We start from the raw sequence: 22,196 nt of genomic DNA on the forward strand, positions 1-22,196 counted from the left end.
TTTTTGCATGCATATTTTGGTGTTCTTTCCATGCGTATTTTTGTTTTTTTGCACACGTTTTTGTTGTGGTTTTCTGCATGCGTTTTTGTTTTTTCCATGCATTTTTTGGCGTTTTTTGCATGCAATGTTTGGTGTTGTTTCCATGTGTTTTGGGGTGTTTTTTGCATGCGTATTTTTGTGATTTTGACATGCGCGTTTTAGGGTTTTTTCTACGCCTTTTTTAGTGTAAATTTCGTGCGTTTTTTCGTGTATTTTTCCTGCGTTTTCTATTTTTATTTCCACGCATTTTTTTTCACTCGTATTTTTGTGATTTTTCCATGCGTTTTTGGTGTATTTTGCGTGCATTTTTGGTGTTTCTTGCATTCTGTTTTGGTGTTTTTTGCATGCGTTAGTTGTGATTTTTCCATGCGTTTTGGTGTTTTTCATGCATTTCTAGTGTTTTTCCATGCGTTTTCTGGTGTATTTGTCCTACATTTTTCGCGTATTTTTCATACTTTTTTTAGTATTTTTCCATGCTGTTTTTTGTGTTTTTACCAGGTGTTTTTTTCACGATTTTTCCTTGCGTTTTTTGGTGTTTTTTCCATGCGTTTCTTCGGTGTCTTTTGCATGCTTTCTTGGTGTATTTTTCATGCGTATTTTGAAGTTTTTTCGACGCGGTTTTTCGTGTAATTTTCGTACGTTTTTGGTGTATTTATAATGCGTTTTCTAGGATTATTTAGACGCATTTTTTGTTGTTCTTTCCATGCGTTTTCTGATGTTATTTTGCACACTTTTTGGTGTTTTCTTGCATGCGTTCTTGTGGTTTTTCCATGCGTTTTTTGGTGTTTTTTGAATGCAAAATTTGGTGTGTTTTCCATGCGTTTTTGGGTGTTTTATCCATGCGTCTTTTTGTGATTTTTCCATGCGTGTTTTGGTGTTTTTTTGCATGCATTTTTTGGTGGTTTCTCCATGCGTTTCTGATGTATTTTTCATGCGCTTTTTGGTGTTTTTTCTACGCGTTTTTGGGTGTAAATTGCGTGCGTTTTTTCGTATATTTTTTATTTGGTTTCTAGGATTATTCAACGAATTTTTTTTGTGTTTATTTCACCCGTTTTTTTGGAGATTTTTCCATGTGTATTTTTTTGTGTATTTTGCATGCATTTTTTCGTGTTTCTTGCATGCGTGTTTTAGTGCTTTTGTATGCATTTCTGGTGTTTTTTCCATGCGTTTTCTGGTGTATTGTTCATGCGTGTTTTCGTGTTTTATTTCTTGCGTTTTTTTGTGATGTTTCCATCCGTTTTTTGGTGTATTTTGCTTGCACTTCTTCGTATTTCTTCTATGCGTTTTTAGTGCAATTGTCATGCGTTTTTGGTGTTTGTTCCATGCGTTTCTCTCATGCACTTTTGGTATTTTTTTGCATGCGTTTTTTGGTGTTTTTTCTATGCGTATTTTGGTGTTTTTTTTCCACACGTTCGAGATTTTTCTAAGCGTTTTTACGTTTTTTTTTCATGCAAAGTTTAGTGTTTTTTCCCACGCGTTTTTTTGGTGTTTCTTGCAAGCGTTATTTTTAGTTTTTTCCATGCGTTTTTTTGGTGTTTTTTGCATTCAATGTTTGGAGATTTTTCCATGCGTTCTTTGGTGTATTTTTCTTGCGTTTTTTCGTATGTATTTCATGCCTTTTCAAGGATTTTTTACATGCATTTTTTCTTTTTTCCACGCGTTATTTTGTGATTTTCCGTGCGTTTTTTGGTTTATTTTTCTTGCGTTTTTTGTGTACACTTCATGCGTTTTCTAGGATTTTTTTTCATGCATTTTTTGGTGATTTTGCATGCGTTTTTTGGTGGTTTTTGTATGCGTTTGTTGGCGTCTTTTGCATGCCTTTGTTCTGATTTTCCCATGCATGTTTTAGTTTTTTTCCCATGCATTCTTTCGTGTTTTTTCCACCCGTTTTTTCTGCTTTTTCCATGCGCGTTTTGGGGTTTTTTTTTTTTTTTGCATGCATTTTTTGTTGCTTTTCCATGCGTTTTTGATGTATTTTTAATGCGTTTTTTGATGTTTTGTCTACGCGTTTTCTGGTGTATTTTTCATGAGTTTTTTCGTGTATTTTTCACGCCTTTTTAGTACTTTTTTCCATGCAGATTTTCCACGCGTTTTTTGTGATTTTTCCATGCGTTTTTTGGTGTTTTTTGCTTGCATATTTTCGTATTTCTTCTATGCTCTTTTGGTGTAATTTTCATGCGTTTTTTGGTGTTCTTTTCATGCGTTTCTTTTGTGTTTTTGCATGCATTTTTCGGTATTTTTTGCATACGTTTTTTTGGCATTTGTTCCATGCGTATTTTGCTGTTTTTTCAGTGCATTCTTTTGAGATTTTCCTGTGCGGTTTTTCGGTGTTTTTGCATGCAAATTTTGGTGTTTTTTTCCAAACGATTTTTGGTGTTTTTTGCATGCGGTATTTGTTGTTTTTTCCGTACGTTGTTTTGGTGTTTTTTGCATGCAATGTTCGGTGTTTTTCCATGCGTCTGTTAGTGTATTTTTCTTGCGTTTTTTTGTGTATATTTCATGTGTTTTCTAGGATTTTTATCAATCCGTTTTTTGGAGATTTTGCATGAATTTCGTGCTGTTTTTACTTGCATTTTTTGGTGTTTTTTGCATACGTTTTTTGGTGTTTTTTGAACGCACTTTATGGTGTATTTTCTCTGCTTTTTTTGCCGTTTTTTCCATGCGTATTTTGTCTTTTTTCCATGCGTTCTTTTGGAATCTTTGCATGCATTTTTTCGGTGTTTTTGCTCGCGTTTTTTTGGTATTTTTTGCATGCGTTTTTTGGTGTTTTTTCCTTGAGTTTTTGTGTGTTTTTCATGCGTTTTTTGGTGTTTTTTCCACTTGTCTTGTAAGGATCTTAAGTTTTACTAACGTTTATTTTATTTTAAATCTTTACTATCACTTCTTATTTTCTACTTCCGGCCAGAATTATAAGCGTTAAGGTTTTTAGGCAAAGTTTGTCTGGCGAGCGCCAAGTATTTAAGTTGTGGCCTTTTGCCAAGCGAGAGAGAGGAAGCAGTGAGTCAAAGCAGGCCGCTTATCTTAGAAGTTACGCAGTTGCTGTTTGCCTTGCAGGCCAGAGGTTTTAATCCTCTTGATAAATTAAACGTATTGTAGTGTTCACAGTCTCTGTGCTACATACGCTTCCTGTTATTATAAGGCCAATCTTACACGTGTATTATTCTAAAGTTAAATTAGAGTTTAGTTTTATTTTTATACTTTTACGTTAGACCCCAAGTGGCGGGTCAGTGCATTCCGAAGTACGGAAGTTATTGTATATAGAGAAAAATAAAGGGTTTTGTATACCCTTCGTCTGTGTCCTGTCTACTTACCACAATTAGTGAACATAGCTTTTGTAAGCTCTCTGTTCCGAGTCAGGTCCTTGTATGTTCCCGAAGAAGGTTAGAAGGAACATTGACCCTGATAGTGGCGCCCAACGAAGAAGAATAACCATGGCCGAGTTTCAAGAAGAACATGTGCTGCCTGCAGAAACGGCTCAGAATCCAGAAATTCCAGCTGCTGCCCTGGAAGGATTTGGTTACATCGTCCAGACCATGCGCGCTTCGATGAAACCAGAAGCAACATTTAACGGAAACTCACCGGTAACCAGTTTTTTGGAAAAATTGGATGACCACTTCATGCTCTACCCCGTGCACGAGTTTCAAAAAGTTACCTTAGCTACCAGCGCTTTGAGGGGCCAAGCGCTTAACTGGTTCAAATGTATAGGCAGAAGTCTCTTGGGTCAAGCAGGAAGTCCCACCTATACTTACGAAAATTTCAAGACTGCCCTACTAAAAGCCTTCCCTGTTGTAAGGGATCGTGCGAAATTAGAAACGGAACTTTTCAGTATATATCAACAAAGAATCGAAAACCTCTCGAGCTTTATTTTTAAGAAAAATTCACGTTTTCAAGCTCTTGTATGGAAACCGTCCGGATCCTGAAATAATTCAAGTGATTTTGCCGAGGTTACTGTCCCAAGTGCAAGACTTTATTGAATTAAGAAATCCGACTACACTGGAAAAGGTATTTGAGCTAGCAATCCAGTTTGAAAGTAGAAGAACGGCGGACGTCGAAAGAAGACGCCAATATCAACAGCGAAACCAATTTGGTACGCCAAGACTACAGCAAACTCAAGCATACGGCTACGGAGAAAAAGCGAATCAGTGGGCAAGGAAACCCGAGCATTCAAAAACAGCCGGCGAACGTCGACAGTTCAATAGCAACCCAGGAAAAAAGTCTCAAGGCCAGGGGAAAAAGAAGGAAAGCACGGAAAGGAAAAATAATTTAAACTAAAACGGATTTCTGCTGACGAGAGGGTGCGGAAATCCGAAGGCCACGAAAACCCCTCTTCCTACAAGTTAAATACAGTAATGGTGAAAAATTTGACTCTTCCGAAGATTGAAGTCTTGGTAAATAATATCCCAGCCACCGCACTCCTGGATACCGGCGCGCAGTGTTCCTGTGTGGCAGAAGTCTTTTTTAGAAAGTATTTTCGCAAATACCGCATATATAATGCGGATAATACGACAGTGTTAGCGGCGCAAGGAGAAAAATGTAAGTGCGTAGGTAAGGTACCTTTGTATATCCGTATCAAGGACGAACAAATAAAGGTGATGTTTTTTATAGTAAAGAATCTGCAAGCACATTTAATTTTAGGAATAAATTTTCTTTCAGAAGCCCAAGCTACGCTGGATTTTAATGAAGCGTCCCTTAAGCTGACAATGAAACCAGTTCGTACTGAAAACGCTGAACTGCCGATGTTAAAACTTGACCACCTGCCTAATGACGAGCAAGATAGAATCCGACAAGTGGTAAGTGAATTTGCTTCGTTATTTAGTGATATTCCAGGATTTACTCAGGTTACTAACCATAGTATTGACACCGGAGATGCAATGCCAGTTCGCCAAAAACCATACCGGTATGATAAGAATAAGGAAAAAATTATAGAATGGCATATTACCGATATGCTACGTAAAACGATCATAACGCCCATCTCAAGTAGTTATGCTAGCCCGGTGGTTTTATGTAAGAAAAATAATGACTATCCTTTGGAGCATCCAAAAAGGTGGAGATTCGCTATTGATTACCGTAAATTTAATTCCATAACGAAATATCCGGTATATCCGTTACCGATCATAGAAGGAATTTTAAGGAACATAAAATCAACCAAATTTATGACGACTTTAGACTTAACGACTGGTTATTTTCAAATAGGGGTGAGGCCTGAGGACGTGCCTAAGACTGCTTTTATAACCAAGTCTGGCACTTATGCATTTTTGCGTATGCCGTTTGGCCTTTCAGGGGCCCCGGCAACATTTCAGCGATGCATGGACATTGTGTTAAGACCTGTTCTTGGAAAGTCCACATTTATCTATTTAGACGATATCATTATTACTAGTGATAATCTCGACCAACATGTACAGGATTTAAGACAGGTGTTTTCTTTATTAAATGAGGCCGGTCTAAAAGTTAATGTCGAAAAGTGCAAATTTACAGCCCCTGAATTAAAATATTTAGGTTACAAAATATCGCAAAAAGGGATCGAGACAGATGAATCAAAAATAATCGCTGTACAAAAGTATCCGACTCCAAACACGGCAAAGAAGCTCTCTTCTTTTCTAGGACTTTGTTCATATTATAGGTCCTTTATAAAAGATTTTGCGGCTATCGCTGAGCCATTGTTAAAATTAAAAAGGAAAAAGGCAAGATTCTCGTGGACGGCTGAAGCCAATAGTGCTTTCGAAAAATTAAAACAAGTATTAACGCAAGCCCCTGTGTTGAAATTTCCTGAAAAGGATGAAAATTTAGAAATTTCAGCGGATGCTTCGGATTATGCGGTAGGAGCGGTACTTTGGCAAAATCAGCAGCCCGTGGCATTTTTTAGCCGAACTTTAAATCAAACACAAAGAAACTATTCCGCGACCGAGAGAGAGGGGCTTGCAGTTCTGTTAGCAGTGCAAAAGTTCCGAGTCTATTTTGGAAAGGCGCCGATAACAGTATACTCTGATCATGTGGCGGTAACTAGATTGTACTCAGGGAAAAATTTATCCCCAAGGTTAATAAGATGGGCACTCAAGCTGCAAGAATATAATCTGGTAATAAAGCATACCCCTGGAAAGGAAAATATCGTAGCAGATGCCCTATCAAGGATTAAAATAGACGAACAAGGCAATACCGTAAAGATGGCAATGCTTACAGCATGTACAATAAATTCCCGAGAAACTGTAATAACCGAACTGGGTAAGGATCCTGAGTTTGGAAGCATTTATGAGTATTTGAAGGATCCTGAAATCTTCATTTTTTGTGTACATTTCATGCGTTTTCTAGGAGTTTTCCATGCGTTTTTTGGTGTATATTTCATGCATTTTCTAGGATATTTTCCTGGTTTTTTTTGGTGATTTTGCATGCATTTTTTGGTGTTCTTCGTATGCGTTTTTTTGGTGTTTTTTGCATGGGTTTGTGATTTTTCCATGCACGTTTTGGTGTAATTGTGATGCATTTATAGGTGTTCTTTACATGTCTTTCTTTGATGTTTTGCATGCGTTTTTTTTTGGTGTTTTTCGCACACATTTTTTGGTGTATTTTCCATGCTTTTTTGACGTTTTTTCCATTCGTATTTCGGTTCTTTTTCCATGCGTTCTTTAGGGAATTTTTGCGTTTTTTCGGTGTTTTTTGTATGCAATTTTTGGTGTCTTTTGCATACGTTTTTGAAGTTTTTTGCATGCATATTTTGGTGTTCTTTCCATGCGTATTTTTGTTTTTTTGCACACGTTTTTGTTGTGGTTTTCTGCATGCGTTTTTGTTTTTTCCATGCATTTTTTGGCGTTTTTTGCATGCAATGTTTGGTGTTGTTTCCATGTGTTTTGGGGTGTTTTTTGCATGCGTATTTTTGTGATTTTGACATGCGCGTTTTAGGGTTTTTTCTACGCCTTTTTTAGTGTAAATTTCGTGCGTTTTTTCGTGTATTTTTCCTGCGTTTTCTATTTTTATTTCCACGCATTTTTTTTCACTCGTATTTTTGTGATTTTTCCATGCGTTTTTGGTGTATTTTGCGTGCATTTTTGGTGTTTTTGCTTGCATTTTTTGGTGTTTCTGCTATGTGTTTTTCTTGTAATTGTCATGCGTTTTTTGGTGTTTTTTCCATGCGTGTCTTTTGCTTGCTTTCTTGGTGTATTTTTCATGCGTATTTTGATGTTTTTTCGACGCGGTTTTTCGTGTAATCATTTCTAGTGTTTTTCCATGCGTTTTCTGGTGTATTTTTCCTACATTTTTCGCGTATTTTTCATATTTTTTTAGTATTTTTACCAGGCGTTTTTTTCACGATTTTTCCTTGCGTTTTTTGGTGTTTTTTCCATGCGTTTCTTTCGTGTCTTTTGCATGCTTTCTTGGTGTATTTTTCATGCGTATTTTGATGTTTTTTCGACGCGGTTTTTTGTGTAATTTTCGTACGTTTTTGGTGTATTTATGATGCGTTTTCTAGGATTATTTAGACGCATTTTTTGTTGTTCTTTTCATGCGTTTACTGATTTTTTTTGCACACTTTTTGGTGTTTTCATGCATGCGTTCTTGTGGTTTTTCCATGCGTTTTTTGGTGTTTTTTGCATGCAAAATTTGGTGTGCTTTCCATGCCTTTTGGGGTGTTTTATCCATGCGTCTTTTTGTGATTTTTCCATGCGTGTTTTGGTATTTTTTCATGCATTTTTTGGTGATTTCTCCATGCGTTTCTGATGTATTTTTCATGCGATTTTTGGTGTTTTTTCTACGCGTTTTTGGTGTAATTTGCGTGCGTTTTTTCGTATATTTTTTATTCGGTTTCTAGGATTACTTCAACGAATTTTTTTTTTTTTGTTTTTGCATGCATTTTCAGTGATTCTTGCATGCTTGTTTTGGTGTTTTTTGTATGCATTTCTGGTGTTTATTCCATGCGTTTCATGGTGTATTGTTCATGCGTTTTTTCGTGTTTTTTTCTTGCGTTTTTTGTGATGTTTCCATCCGTTTTTTGGTGTTTTTTGCTTGCATTTCTTCGTATTTCTTCTATGCGTTTTTCGTGCAATTGTCATGCGTTTTTGGTGTTTTTCCATGCGTTTCTTGCATGCATTTTTGGTATTTTTCGCATGCGTTTTTTGGTGTTTTTTCCACGCGTTCGAGATTTTTCTATGCGTATTTAGGGTTTTTTTGCATGCAAATTTTAGTGTTTTTTTCCACCCTTTTTTTTTGGTGTTTTTTGCATGCAATGTTTGGTGATTTTTCCATGTGTTCTTTGGGGTATTTTTCTTGCGTTTTTTCGTGTGTATTTCATGCATTTTCTAGGATTTTTTCCATGCATTTTTTGTTTTCTTCCAAGCGTTTTTTTTTTTTGTGTTTCTTGCTAGCGTCATTTGTAGTTATTTGTATCCATGCGTTTTTTGGTGTATTTTTCTTGCGTTTTTTTGAGTACATTTCATGAGTTTTCTAGAATATTTTTCATGCATATTTTTGGTGATTTTGCATGCGTTTATTGGTGCTTTTTTGTATGCGTTTGTTGGCGATTTTTGCATGCCTGTGTTCTCATTTTCCCATGCCTGTTTTAGTATTTTTCCCATGCATTTTTTCGTATTTTTTCCACCCGTTTTTTGTGCTTTTTCCATGCGCGTTTTGGGGTTATTTTTGCATGGATTTTTTTGTTGCTTTTCCATGCTTTTTTGATGTATTTTTAATGTGTTTTTGGTGCTTTGTCTACGCGTTTTTGGTGTAATTTTCGTGCGTTTCTTCGTGTATTTTCCATGCGTTTTTTAGGAATATTTCCATGTATTTTGTGTTTTTTACACGCGTTCTTTTTCTTATTTTTCCATTCGTTTTTTTGTGTTTTCTGCTTTCATATTTTCGTATTTCTTCTATGCGTTTTTGGTGTAATTTTCATGCATACCTTTGGTGTTCTTTCCATGCGTTTCTTTGGAATTTTTTGCAAGCATTTTTTCGTACTTTTTGCATGCGTTTTTTGGTGCTATTTTCACGCGTTTTTTTTTGTGTTTTTTGCATGCGTTATTTGTTCTTTTTTCGATGCGTCGTTCTTTTTTCCATGCGTCGTGTAATTGTCATGCGTTTTTCCGTGTTTCTTCCATACGTTTTTTGGCGTTTATTCCTGGGTATTTTGTTGTTTTTTACATGCGTTCTTTTGGGATTTTTCCATGCGCCTTTTCGGTGTTTTTTTGCATGCATTTTTTGCTGTTTTTCCATGCATAATCTGGCCTTTTTTTCATGCGTTTTTTCGTGTATTTTTCATGCGTATTTTAGCATTCTTTCAAGCTGTTTTTGTGATTTTTCCATGCTTTTCGGGGGGTTTTTTCTTGCCTTTTTCGTGTTTCTTCTATGCGTTTTTTGGTGTAATTGTCATGCGTTTTTTGGTGTTTCTTCCATGCGTTTCATTGGTGCTTTTTGCATGCGTTTTCGTTTTTCACGCAATTTTTTGGTGTCTTTTCCATACGTTTTTTGTCGTTTTTTCCATGCGTATTACTGTCTTTATTCCATGCGTAATTTTGGGATTTTTCCATGCGTTTTTTCGGTGTTTTTTGCACCCAATTTTTGGAGTTTTTTGCATGCGTTTTTTGAATTTTTTGCATGCATTTTTGGTGTTCTTTCCATGCGTTTTTTGGTTCTTTTTGCGTGCGTTTTTGGTGTTTTTTCCATGCGTTTTTGCTGTTTTTCGATGCGTTTTTTGGTGTTTCTTGCATGCTATGTGTGATGTTCTTTCCATGCGCTTTCGCTTGTGTTTTCCACGCGTCTTTTTGTAATTTTTCCATGCTTGTTTTGGTGTTTTTGCTTGCATTTTCTCGTGTTTCTTCTATGCGTTTTTTGGTGTAAGTGTCATGCGTTTTTTGTCTTTTTCGACGCGTTTCTTTGGTGTTTTTCGCATGCAATGTTTGGTGTTTTTTTCATGAAATCTCGGATATTTTTTCCATGCGTGTTTCTGTGATTTTTCCATGCGTTTTTTTTGGGGGGTCTTGCTTGCATTTGTTGGTGTTTCTGCTATGCGTTTTTTCTTGTAATTGTCATGCGCTTTTTGGTGTTTTTTCCACGCGTTTTTTTGGTGTCTTTTGCATGCTTTCTTGGTGTATTTTTCATGCGTATTTTGATGTTTTTACGACGCGGTTTTTCGTGTAATTTTCGCACGTTTTTGGTGTATTTATCATGCGTTTTCTAGGATTATTTAGACGCATTTTCTGGTGTTCTTTCCATGCGTTTTCTGATGTTTTTTGCACACTTTTTTGTTGTTTTCTTGCATGCGTTCTTGTGGTTTTTCCATGCGTTTTTGGTGTTTTTTGCATGCAAAATTTGGTGTGCTTTCCATGCGTCTTTTTGTGATTTTTCCATGCGTGGTTTGGTGTTTTTTGCATGCATTTTTTGGTGATTTCTCCATGCGTTTCTGATGTATTTTTCATGCGCTTTTTGGTGTTTTTTCTATGCGTTTTTTGGTGTAATTTGCGTGCGGCTTTTCGTATATTTTTTATTCGGTTTCTAGGATTACTTCAACGAATTTTTTTTGTGTTTATTTCACCCGTTTTTTTGGAGATTTTTCCATGTGTATTTTTTTGTGTATTTTGCATGCATTTTTTCGTGTTTCTTGCATGCGTGTTTTAGTGCTTTTGTATGCATTTCTGGTGTTTTTTCCATGCGTTTTCTGGTGTATTGTTCATGCGTGTTTTCGTGTTTTATTTCTTGCGTTTTTTTTGTGATGTTTCCATCCGTTTTTTGGTGTTTTTTGCTTGCACTTCTTCGTATTTCTTCTATGCGTTTTTAGTGCAATTGTCATGCGTTTTTTGGTGTTTGTTCCCTGCGTTTCATCCATGCATTTCTTGTATTTTTTGCATACGTTTTTTGGTGTTCTTTCTATGCGTATTTTGGTGTTTTTTCCACGCGTTCGAGATTTTTCTAAGCGTTTTTATGTTTTTTTTGCATGCAATGTTTAGTGTTTCTTTCCCACGCGTTCTTTTGGTGTTTCTTGCAAGCGTTATTTGTAGTTTTTTCCATGCGTTTTTTTGCGTGTTTTTTGCATGCAATGTTTGGAGATTTTTCCATGCGTTCTTTGGTGTATTTTTCTTGCGTTTTTTCGTGTGTATTTCATGCCCTTTGTAGGATTTTTTCCATGCATTTTTTCTTTTTTCCACGCGTTCGTTTGTGATTTTTCTATGCGTTTTTGGTGTATTTTTCTTGCGTTTTTTTGTGTACACTTCATGCGTTTTCTAGGAATTTTTCGTGCATTTTTTGGTGATTTTGCATGCGTTTTTTGGTGGTTTTGTATGCGTTTGTTGGCGTCTTTTGCATGCCTTTGTTTTGATTTTCCCATGCATGTTTTAGTATTTTTTCCATGCATTTTTTCGTGCTTTTTCCACCTGATTTTTATGCTTTTTTCATGCGCGTTTTGGGGTTTTTCTTTTTTGCATGCATTTTTTGTTGCTTTTCCATGCGTTTTTGATGTATTTTTAATGCGTTTTTTGGTGTTTTGTCTACGCGTTTTTTGGTGTAATTTTCGTGCGTTTCTTCGTGTATTTTTCATGCGTTTTCTAGGAATATTTCCATGTTATTTGTGTTTTTCACACGCGTTCTTTTTGTTATTTTTCCATGCGTTTTTTCGTGTTTTCTGCTTCCATATTTTCGTATTTCTTCTATGCGTTTTTGGTGTACTTTTCATCCGTTTCTTTGGTGTTCTCTCCATGCGTTTCTTTGGTATTTTTTGCATGCATTTTTTCGTATTTTTTGCATGGCTTTTTTGGTGTTTGTTCTATGCATATTTTGGTGTTTTCTTCCACGCGTTTTTTGTGTTTTTTGCATGCGCTATTTTTTCTTTTCCCATGCGTTTCTTTGGTGTTTTTCCATGCGTTTTTTTTGGCGTTTATTCCATGCCTATTTTGGTGTGTTTTACATGCGTTCTTTTGGAATTTTTCCATGCGCTTTTTCGGTGTTTTTTGCATGCATTTTTCGCTGTTTTTCCATTTGTAATCTGGCCTTTTTTCCCATGCGTTTTTTCGTGTATTTTGCATGCGTATTTTAGCATTTTTCCATGCTTTTTTTTGGTTTTTCCTGGCGATTTTTTGTAATTTTTTCCATGCTTTTTGGGGGTTTTTTGCTTGCATTTTTTCGTGTTTCTTCTATGAGTTTTTTGGTGTAATTGTCATGCGTTTTTGGTCTTTCTTCCATGCGTTTCATTGGTTTTTTTGCATGCGTTTTTGTTTTTCACACAATTTTTTGGTGTCTTTCCCATACGTTTTTTGGCGTTTTTTCCATGCGTATTACTGTCTTTTTCCATGCGTTCTTTTGGGATTTTTGCACGCAATTTTTGGAGTTTTTTTGAATGCGTTTTTGGAGTTTTTTGCATTCATTTTTGGTGCTCTTTCCATGCGTTTTTTTGTGTTTTTGCGTGCGTTTTTGGTGTTTTTCCATGCGTTTTTGCGGTTTTTCGATGCGTTTTTTGGTGTTTCTTGCATGCAATGTGTTTCTTTCCATGAGCTTTTGGGTGTTTTTTCCATGCGTCTTTTTGTAATTTTTCCATGCGTGTTTAGGTGTTTTTCGCATGCATTTTTTGGTGTTTTTTGCATGCATATTTTTTGGTGATTTCTCCATGCCTTTCTGATGTATTTTTCATACGCTTTTTGGTGTTATTCCTACGCGTTTTTTGGTGTAATCCGAGTGCGTTTTTTCGTATATTTTTTATTCGGTTTCTAGTATTACTTCCACGAATTTATTTTGTGTTTATTTCACCCGTTTTTTGGAGATTTTTACATGTGTATTTTTTTGCGTATTTTGCATGCATTTTTTTAATGTTTCTTGCATGCGTGTTTTGGTGTTTTTTGTATGCATTGCTGGTGTTTATTCCATGCGTTTTCTGGTGCATTGTTCATGCGTTTTTTCGTGTTTTATTTCTTGCGTTTTTTGTGATGTTTCCATCCGTTTTATGGTGTTTTTTGCTTGCATTTCTTCGTATTTCTTCTATGCTTTTTTTAGTGCAATTGTCATGCGTTTTTTGGTGTTTTTTCCATGCGTTTCTTGCATGCATTTTTACTATTTTTTGCATGCGTTTTTTGGTGTTTTTTTCCACGCGTTCGAGATTTTTCTATGCGATTTTACGGTTTTTTTTGCTTGCAAAGTTGTGTTTTTTTTCCACGCGTTTTTTTTTTGTGTTTCTTGCAAGCGTTATTTGTAGTTTTTTCCATGCGTTTTTTTTTGTGTATTTTGCATGCAATGTTTGGTGATTTTTCCATGCGTTCTCTGGTGTATTTTTCTTGCGTTTTTTCGTGTGTATTTCATGCATTTTCTAGGATTTTTTCCATGTATTTTTTGTTTTTTTCCACGCGTTTTTTTTTGGTGTCTTTTGCATGCTTTCTTGGTGTATTTTTCATGCGTATTTTGATGTTTTTCGACGCTGTTTTTCGTGTAATTTTCGTACGTTTTTGGTGTATTTTTCATGCGTTTTCTAGCATTATTTAGACGCATTTTCTGGTGTTCTTTCTATGCGTTTTTTGATGTTTTTCTGCACACATTTTGGTCTTTTCTTGCATGCGTTCTTGTGGTTTCCCCATGCGTTTTTTTGTGTTTTTTCCATGCAAAATTCGGTGTGCTTTCCTTGCGTTTTGGGGTGTTTTTTCCACGCGTCTTTTTGTGATTTTTCGATGCGTGTTTTGTGTTTTCGCATACATTTTTTTTTGTGATTTCTCCATGCGTTTCTGATATATTTTTCATGCGCTTTTTGGTGTTTTTTCTACGCGTTTTTGGTGTAATTTGCGTGTTTTTTCGTATATTTCTTATTCGGTTTCTAGGATTACTTCCACGAATTTTTTTTGTTTTTTTTTGCATGCATTTTTGGTTATTCTTGCATGCTTGTTTTGGTGTATTTTGTATGCATTTCTGGTGTTTATTCCATGCGTTTTCTGGTGTATTGTTCATGCGTTTTTTCGTGTTTTTTTTCTTGCGTTTTTTGTGATGTTTCCATCCGTTTTTTGCTTGCATTTCTTCGTATTTCTTCTATGCGTTTTTAGTGCAATTGTCATGCGTTTTTTGGTGTTTTTCCATGCGTTTCTTGCATGCATTTTTGGTATTTTTTGCATGCGTTTTTTGGTGTTTTTTCCACGCGTTCGAGATTTTTCTATGCGTTCTTATGGTTTTTTTGCATGCAAATTTTCGTGTTTTTTCCACCCTTTTTTTTGGTGTTTCTTGCAAGCGTTATTTGTAGTTTTTTCCATGCGTTTTTTTGGTGTTTTTTGCATGCAATGTTTGGTGATTTTTCCATGCGTTCTTTGGGGTATTTTTCTTGCGTTTTTTCGTGTGTATTTCATGCATTTTCTAGGATTTTTTCCATGCATTTTTTGTTTTCTTCCAAGCGTTTTTTTTTGTGTGTTTCTTGCTAGCGTTATTTCTAGTTATTTGTATCCATGCGTTTTTTTTGGTGTTTTTGCATGCAATGTTTGGTGATTTTGCATGCGTTTTTTTGGGCTTTTTTGTATGCGTCTGTTGGCGATTTTTGCATGCCTTTGTTCTCATTTTCCCATGCATGTTTTAGTATTTTTCCCATGCATTTTTTCGTATTTTTTCCACCCGTTTTTTGTGCTTTTTCCATGCGCGTTTTGGGATTATTTTTGCATGGAATATTTGGTGCTTTGGTTGCTTTTGATGTATTTTTAATGCGTTTTTGGTGCTTTGTCTACGCGTTTTTTGGTGTAATTTTCGTGCGTTTCTTCGTGTATTTTTCATGCGTTTTCTAGGAATATTTCGATGTATTTTGTGTTTTTTACACGCGTTCTTTTTCTTATTTTTCCATTCGTTTTTTCGTGTTTTCTCCTTTCATATTTTCGTATTTCTTCTATGCGTTTTTGGTGTAATTTTCATGCATATCTTTGGTGTTCTTTCCATGCGTTTCTTTGGTATTTTTTGCATGCATTTTTTCGTACTTTTTGCATGCGTTTTTTTGGTGTTTTCTTTCACGCGTTTTTTTTTGTGTTTTTTGCATGCGTAATTTGTTCATTTTTCGATGCGTGGTTCTTTTTTCCATGCGTCGTGTAATTGTCATGCGTTTTTCCGTGTTTTTTCCATACGTTTTTTGGCGTTTATTCCTGGGTATTTTGTTGTTTTTTACATGCGTTCTTTTGGGATTTTTCCATGCGCCTTTTCGGTGTTTTTTTTGCATGCATTTTTTGCTGTTTTTCCATGCATAATCTGGCCTTTTTTTCATGCGTTTTTTCGTGTATTTTTCATGCGTATTTTAGCATTTTTTCAAGTTTTTTTGTGTTTTTTCCACGCACTTTTTAGTGATTTTTCCATGCTTTTTGGGGGGTTTTTTCTTGCCTTTTTCGTGTTTCTTCTATGCGTTTTTTGGTGTAATTGTCATGTGTTTTTTTGGTGTTTCTTCCATGCGTTTCATTGGTGCTTTTCGCATGCGTTTTCGTTTTTCACGCAATTTTTTGGTGTCTTTTCCATACGTTTTTTGTCGTTTTTTCCATGCGTATTACTGTCTTTATTCCATGCGTACTTTTGGGATTTTTCCATGCGTTTTTTCGGTGTTTTTTGCACCCAATTTTTGGAGTTTTTTGCATGCGTTTTTGGAATTTTTTGCATGCATTTTTGGTGTTCTTTCCATGCGTTTTTTATTCTTTTTGCGTGCGTTTTTGGTGTTTTTTCCATGCGTTTTTGCTGTTTTTCGATGCGTTTTTTGGTGTTTCTTGCATGCTATGTGTGATGTTGTTTCCATGCGCTTTCGCTTGTGTTTTCCACGCGTCTTTTTGTAATTTTTCCATGCTTGTTTTGGTGATTTTGCTTGCATTTTCTCGTGTTTCTTCTATGCGTTTTTTGGTGCAATTTTCATGCGTTTTTTGGTGTTCTTTTCATGCGTTTCTTTTGTGTTTTTGCATGCATTTTTTGGTATTTTTTTCATGGGTTTTTTGGTATTTGTTCCAAGCGTATTTTGCTGTTTTTCCATGTGTTCTTTTGAGATTTTTCTATGCTTTTTTTTTTTCTTCTTTCTGCATGCAACCTTTGGTGTTTTTTCCACGCGTTTTTTGATGTTTTTTGCATGCGTATTTGTTGTTTTTTCCATGCGTATTTTGGTATATTTTTCTTGCGGTTTTTGTGTACATTTCATGCGTTTTCTAGGAGTTTTTCATGCATTTTTGGGTGGTTTTTGTATGCGTTTTTTGGCGGTTTTTGCATGCCTTTGTTTGGTGTTTTTTCCCATGCGTTTTTTGTTGTATTTTTCTTGCGTTTTTTGTGTATATTTCATGCATTTTCTAGGATATTTTCCTGGTTTTTTTTTTTTTTTTTGGTGATTTTGCATGCATTTTTTGGTGTTCTTCGTATGCGTTTTTTAGTGTTTTTTTGCATGCGTTTGTGATTTTTCCATGCATGTTTTGGTGTAATTGTGATGCATTTATAGGTGTTCTTTACATGCCTTTCTTTGATGTTTTGCATGCGTTTTTTTTTTGGTGTTTTTTGCACACATTTTTTGGTGTATTTTCCATGCTTTTTTGACGTTTTTTCCATTCGTATTTCGGTTCTTTTTCCATGCGTTCTTTAGGGATTTTTTGCGTTTTAACGGTGTTTTTTGTATGCAATTTTTGGTGTCTTTTGCATACGATTTTGAAGTTTTTTGCATGCATATTTTGGTGTTCTTTCCATGCGTATTTTTGTTTTTTTGCACACGTTTTTGTTGTGGTTTTCTGCATGCGTTTTTGTTTTTTCCATGCATTTTTCGGCGTTTTTTGCATGCAATGTTTGGTGTTCTTTCCATGTGTTTTGGGGTGTTTTTTGCATGCGTATTTTTGTGAATTTGACATGCGCGTTTTGGGTTTTTTTCTGCGCCTTTTTTAGTGTAAATTTCGTGCGTTTTTTTTCGTGTATTTTTCCTGCGTTTTCTATTATTATTTCCACGCATTTTTTTTCACTCGTATTTTTGTGACTTTTCCATGCGTTTTTGGTGTATTTTGCGTGCATTTTTTGGTGTTTCTTGCATGCTTTTTTTGGTGTTTTTTGCATGCGTTAGTTGTGATTTTTCCATGCCTTTTGGTGTCTTTCATGCATTTCTAGTGTTTTTCCATGCGTTTTCTGGTGTATTTTTCCTACATTTTTCGCGTATTTTTCATGCTTTTTTTATTATTTTTCCATGCTGTTTTTTCACGAATTTTCCTTGCGTTTTTTGGTGTTTTTTCCATGCGTTTCTTTGTGATTTTTCCATGCGTGGTTTGGTGTTTTTTGCATGCATTTTTTGGTGATTTCTCCATGCGTTTCTGATGTATTTTTCATGCGCTTTTTGGTGTTTTTTCTATGCGTTTTTTGGTGTAATTTGCGTGCGGCTTTTCGTATATTTTTTATTCGGTTTCTAGGATTACTTCAACGAATTTTTTTTGTGTTTATTTCACCCGTTTTTTTGGAGATTTTTCCATGTGTATTTTTTTGTGTATTTTGCATGCATTTTTTCGTGTTTCTTGCATGCGTGTTTTAGTGCTTTTGTATGCATTTCTGGTGTTTTTTCCATGCGTTTTCTGGTGTATTGTTCATGCGTGTTTTCGTGTTTTATTTCTTGCGATTTTGGAATTTCTTCCATGCGTTTCATTGGTGTTTTTTGCATGCGTTTTTGTTTTCACACAATTTTTTGGTGTCTTTCCCATACGTTTTTTGGTGTTTTTTCCATGCGTATTACTGCCTTTTTTCCATGCGTTCTTTTGGGATTTTTCCAGGCGTTTTTCGGTGTTTTTTGCACCCAATTTTTTGTGTTTATTGCACGCAAATTTTGGAGTTTTTTAAATGCGTTTTTGGAGTTTTTTGCATGCATTTTGGTGTTCTTTCCATGCGTTTTTTGGTGTTTTGCGTGCGTTTTCGGTGTTTTTCCATGCGTTTTGGCTGTTTTTCAATGCGTTTTTTGGTGTTTCTTGCATGCAATGTGTGTTTCTTTCCATGCACTTTTGGGTGTTTTTTCCATGCGTCTTTTTGTAGATTTTCCACGCGTGTTTAGGTGTTTTTCGCATGCAATTTTTGGTGTTTTTTGCATGCATTTTTTGGTGATTTCTCCATGCGTTTCTGATGTGTTTTTCATGCGCTTTTTGGTGTTTTTCTACGCGTTTTTTTGGTGTAATTTGCATGCGTTTTTTCGTATATTTTTTATTCGGTTTCTAGGATTACTTCCACGAATTTATTTTCTGTTTATTTCACCCGTTTTTTGGAGATTTTTACATGTGTATTTTTTTGCGTATTTTGCATGCATTTTTTTGTTGTTTCCTGCATGCGTGTTTTGGTGTGTTTTGTATGCATTTCTGGTGTTTATTCCATGCGTTTTCTGGTGCATTGTTCATGCGTTTTTTTCGTGTTTTATTTCTTGCGTTTTTTTGTGATGTTTCCATCCGTTTTATGGTGTTTTTTGCTTGCATTTCTTCGTATTTCTTCTATGCTTTTTTAGTGCAATTGTCATGCGTTTTTTCGTGTTTTTTCCATGCGTTTCTTGCATGCATTTTTGGTATTTTTGGCATTCGTTTTTTGCTGTATTTTCCATGCGTTCGAGATTTTTCTATGCGATTTTACGGTTTTTTTGCTTGCAAAGTTTAGTGTTTTTTTCCACGCGTTTTTTTGGTGTTTCTTGCAAGCGTTATTTGTAGTTTTTTCCACGCGTTTTTTTTTTGGTGTTTTTTGAATGCAACGTTTGGTGATTTTTCCATGCGTTCTTTGGTGTATTTTTCTTGCGTTTTTTCGTGTGTATTTCATGCATTTTCTAGGAATTTTTCCATGTGTATTTTGTTTTTTTCCACGCGTTTTCTTTTTTGTGTTTCTTGCAAGCGTTATTTGTAGTTTTTTCCATGCATTTTGTTTTGGTGTCTTTTGCATGCTTTCTTGGTGTATTTTTCATGCGTATTTTGATGTTTTTTCGACGCTGTTTTTCGTGTAATTTTCGTACGTTTTTGGTGTATTTTTCATGCGTTTTCTAGGATTATTTAGACGCATTTTCTGGTGTTCTTTCCATGCGATTTTGATGTTTTTCTGCACACTTTTTGGTGTTTTGTTGCATGCGTTCTTCTGGTTTCCCCATGCGTTTTTTGGTGTTTTTTGCATGCAAATTTCGGTGTGCTTTCCTTGCGTTTTGGGGTGTTTTTCCAGGCTTCTTTTTGTGATTTTTCCATGCGTGTTTTGTGTTTTTCGCATGCATTTTTTTTGTGATTTCTCCATGTGATTCTGATATATTTTTCATGGGCTTTTTGGTGTTTTTTCTACGCGTTTTTTTGGTGTAATTTGCGTGCGTTTTTTCCTGTATTTCTTATTCGGTTTCTAGGATTACTTCCACGAAATTTTTTTGTGTTCTTTGCATGCATTTTTTGGTGATTCTTGCATGCTTGTTTTGGTGTTTTTTGTATGCATTTCTGGTGTTTGTTCCATGCGTTTTCTTGTGAATTGTTCATGCGTTTTTTCGTGTTTTTTTTCTTGCGTTTTTTGTGATGTTTCCATCCGTTTTTTGATGTTTTTTGCTTGCATTTCTTCGTATTTCTTCTATGCGTTTTTAGTGCAATTGTCATGCGTTTTTTGGTGTTTTTCCATGCGTTTCTTGCATGCATTTTTGGTATTTTTTGCATGCGTTTTTTGGTGTTTTTTCCACGCGTTCGAGATTTTTCTATGCGTTCTTAGGGTTTTTTGCATGCAGATTTTAGTGTTTTTTCCACCCTTTTTTTTGGTGTTTCTTGCAAGCGTTATTTGTAGTTTTTTCCATGCGTTTTTTTGGTGTTTTTTGCATGCAATGTTTGGTGATTTTTCCATGCGTTCTTTGAGGTATTTTTCGTGTGTATTTCATGCATTTTCTAGGATTTTTTCCATGCATTTGTTTTCTTCCAAGCGTTTTTTTTTTTGTGTGTTTCTTGCAAGCGTTATTTGTAGTTATTTGTATCGATGCGTTTTTTTTTTTTTTTGGTGTTCTTGCATGCAATGTTTGGTGATTTTTCCTTGCGTTTTTTGGTGTATTTTTCTTGCGTTTTTTTGAGTACATTTCATGCGTTTTCTAGAATAATTTTCATGCACTTTTTGGTGATTTTGCATGCGTTTTTTGGTGCTTTTTTGTATGCGTTTGTTGGCGATTTTTGCATGCCTTTGTTCTCATTTTCCCATGCATGTTTTAGTATTTTTCCCATGCATTTCTTCGTATTTTTTCCACCCGTTTTTTGTGCTTTTTCCATGCGCGTTTTGGGGTTCTTTTTGCACGCAATTTTTTGGTGCTTTTTCATGCGTTTTTGATGTATTTTTAATGCGTTTTTGGTGCTTTGTCTACGCGTTTTTTGGTGTAATTTTCGTGCGTTTCTTCGTGTATTTTTCATGCGTTTTCTAGGAATATTTCCATATATTTTGTGTTTTTTACCCGCGTTCTTTTTCTTATTTTTCCATGCGTTTTTTCGTGTTTTCTGCTTTCATATTTTCGTATTTCTTCTATGCGTTTTTGGTGTAATTTTCATGCATATCTTTGGTGTTCTTTCCATGCGTTTCTTTGGTATTTTTTGCATGCATTTTTTCGTACTTTTTGCATGCGTTTTTTGGTGTTTTCTTCCACGCGTTTTTTTGTGTATTTTGCATGCGTTATTTGTTCTTTTTTCGATGCGTCGTTCTTTTTTCCATGCGTCGTGTAATTGTCATGCGTTTTTCCGTGTTTCTTCCGTACGTTTTTTGGCGTTTATTCCTGGGTATTTTTTTGTTTTTTACATGCGTTCTTTTGGGATTTTTCCATGCGCCTTTTCGGTGTTTTTTTGCATGCATTTTTGCTGTTTTTCCATGCATAATCTGGCCTTTTTTTCATGCGTTTTTTCGTGTATTTTTCATGCGTATTTTAGCATTTTTTCAAGCTTTTTTTGTGTTTTTTCCACGCGCTTTTTTGTGATTTTTCCATGCTTTTTGGGGGGTTTTTGCTTGCCTTTTTCGTGTTTCTTCTATGCGTTTTTTGGTGTTTTTTGCATGCAAAATTTGGTGTGCTTTCCATGCGTTTTGGGTGTTTTATCCATGCGTCTTTTTGTGATTTTTCCATGCGTGTTTCGGTGTTTTTTGCATGCATTTTTTGGTGATTTATCCATGCGATTCTGATGTATTTTTCATGCGCTTTTTGGTGTTTTTTCTACGCGTTTTTTGGTGTAATTTGCGTGCGGTTTTTCGTATATTTTTTATTCGGTTTCTAGGATTACTTCAACGATTTTTTATTGTGTTTATTTCACCCGTTTTTTTGGAGATTTCTCCATGTGTATTTTGCATGCATTTTTTGGTGTTTCTTGCAAGCGTTATTTGTAGTTTTTTCCATGCGTTTTTTTGGTGTTTTTTGCATGCAATGTTTGGAGATTTTTCCATGCGTTCTTTGGTGTATTTTTCTTGCGTTTTTTCGTATGTATTTCATGCCTTTTCAAGGATTTTTTACATGCATTTTTTCTTTTTTCTACGCGTTATTTTGTGATTTTTCCATGCGTTTTTTGGTGTATTTTTCTTGCGTTTTTTGTGTACACTTCATGCGTTTTCTAGGATATTTTTCATGCATTTTTTGGTGATTTTGCATGCGTTTTTTGGTGATTTTTCCATGCGTTCTTTGGTGTATTTTTCTTGCGTCTTTTCGTGTGTATTTCTTGCATTTTCTTGGATTTTTTCCATGTATTTTTTGTTTTTTTCCACGCGTATTTTTTGGTGTTTCTTGCAAGCGTTATTTGTAGTTTTTTCCATGCGTTTTGTTTTAGTGTCTTTTGCATGCTTTCTTGGTGTATTTTTCATGCGTATTTTGATGTTTCTCAGACGCTGTTTTTCGTGTAATTTTCGTACGTTTTTGGTGTAATTTTCATGCGTTTTCTAGGATTATTTAGACGCATTTTCTGAAGTACTTTCCATGCGTGTTTTGATGTTTTTCTGCACAGTTTTTGGTGTTTTCTTGCATGCGTTCTTGTGGTTTTCCCATGCGTTTTTTGGTGATTTTTGCATGCAAAATTCGGTGTGCTTTCCATGCGTTTTGGGGTGTTTTTTTATGCGTTTTTTTATGATTTTTCCATGCGTGTTTTGTGTTTTTCGCATGCATTTTTTTTGTGATTTCTCCATGCGATTCTGATATATTTTTCATGCGCTTTTAGTGTTTTTCTACGCGTTTTACGGTGTAATTTCCGTGCGTCTTTCCGTATATTTCTTATTCGGTTTCTAGGATTACTTCCACGAATTTGTTTTGTGTTTTT

This window comes from Stegodyphus dumicola, chromosome X1 (genome assembly GCF_044657685.1).
Source record: "Stegodyphus dumicola isolate Sdum_Otavi_A_Nest chromosome X1, ASM4465768v1".
NCBI lineage: Eukaryota > Metazoa > Arthropoda > Arachnida > Araneae > Eresidae > Stegodyphus > Stegodyphus dumicola.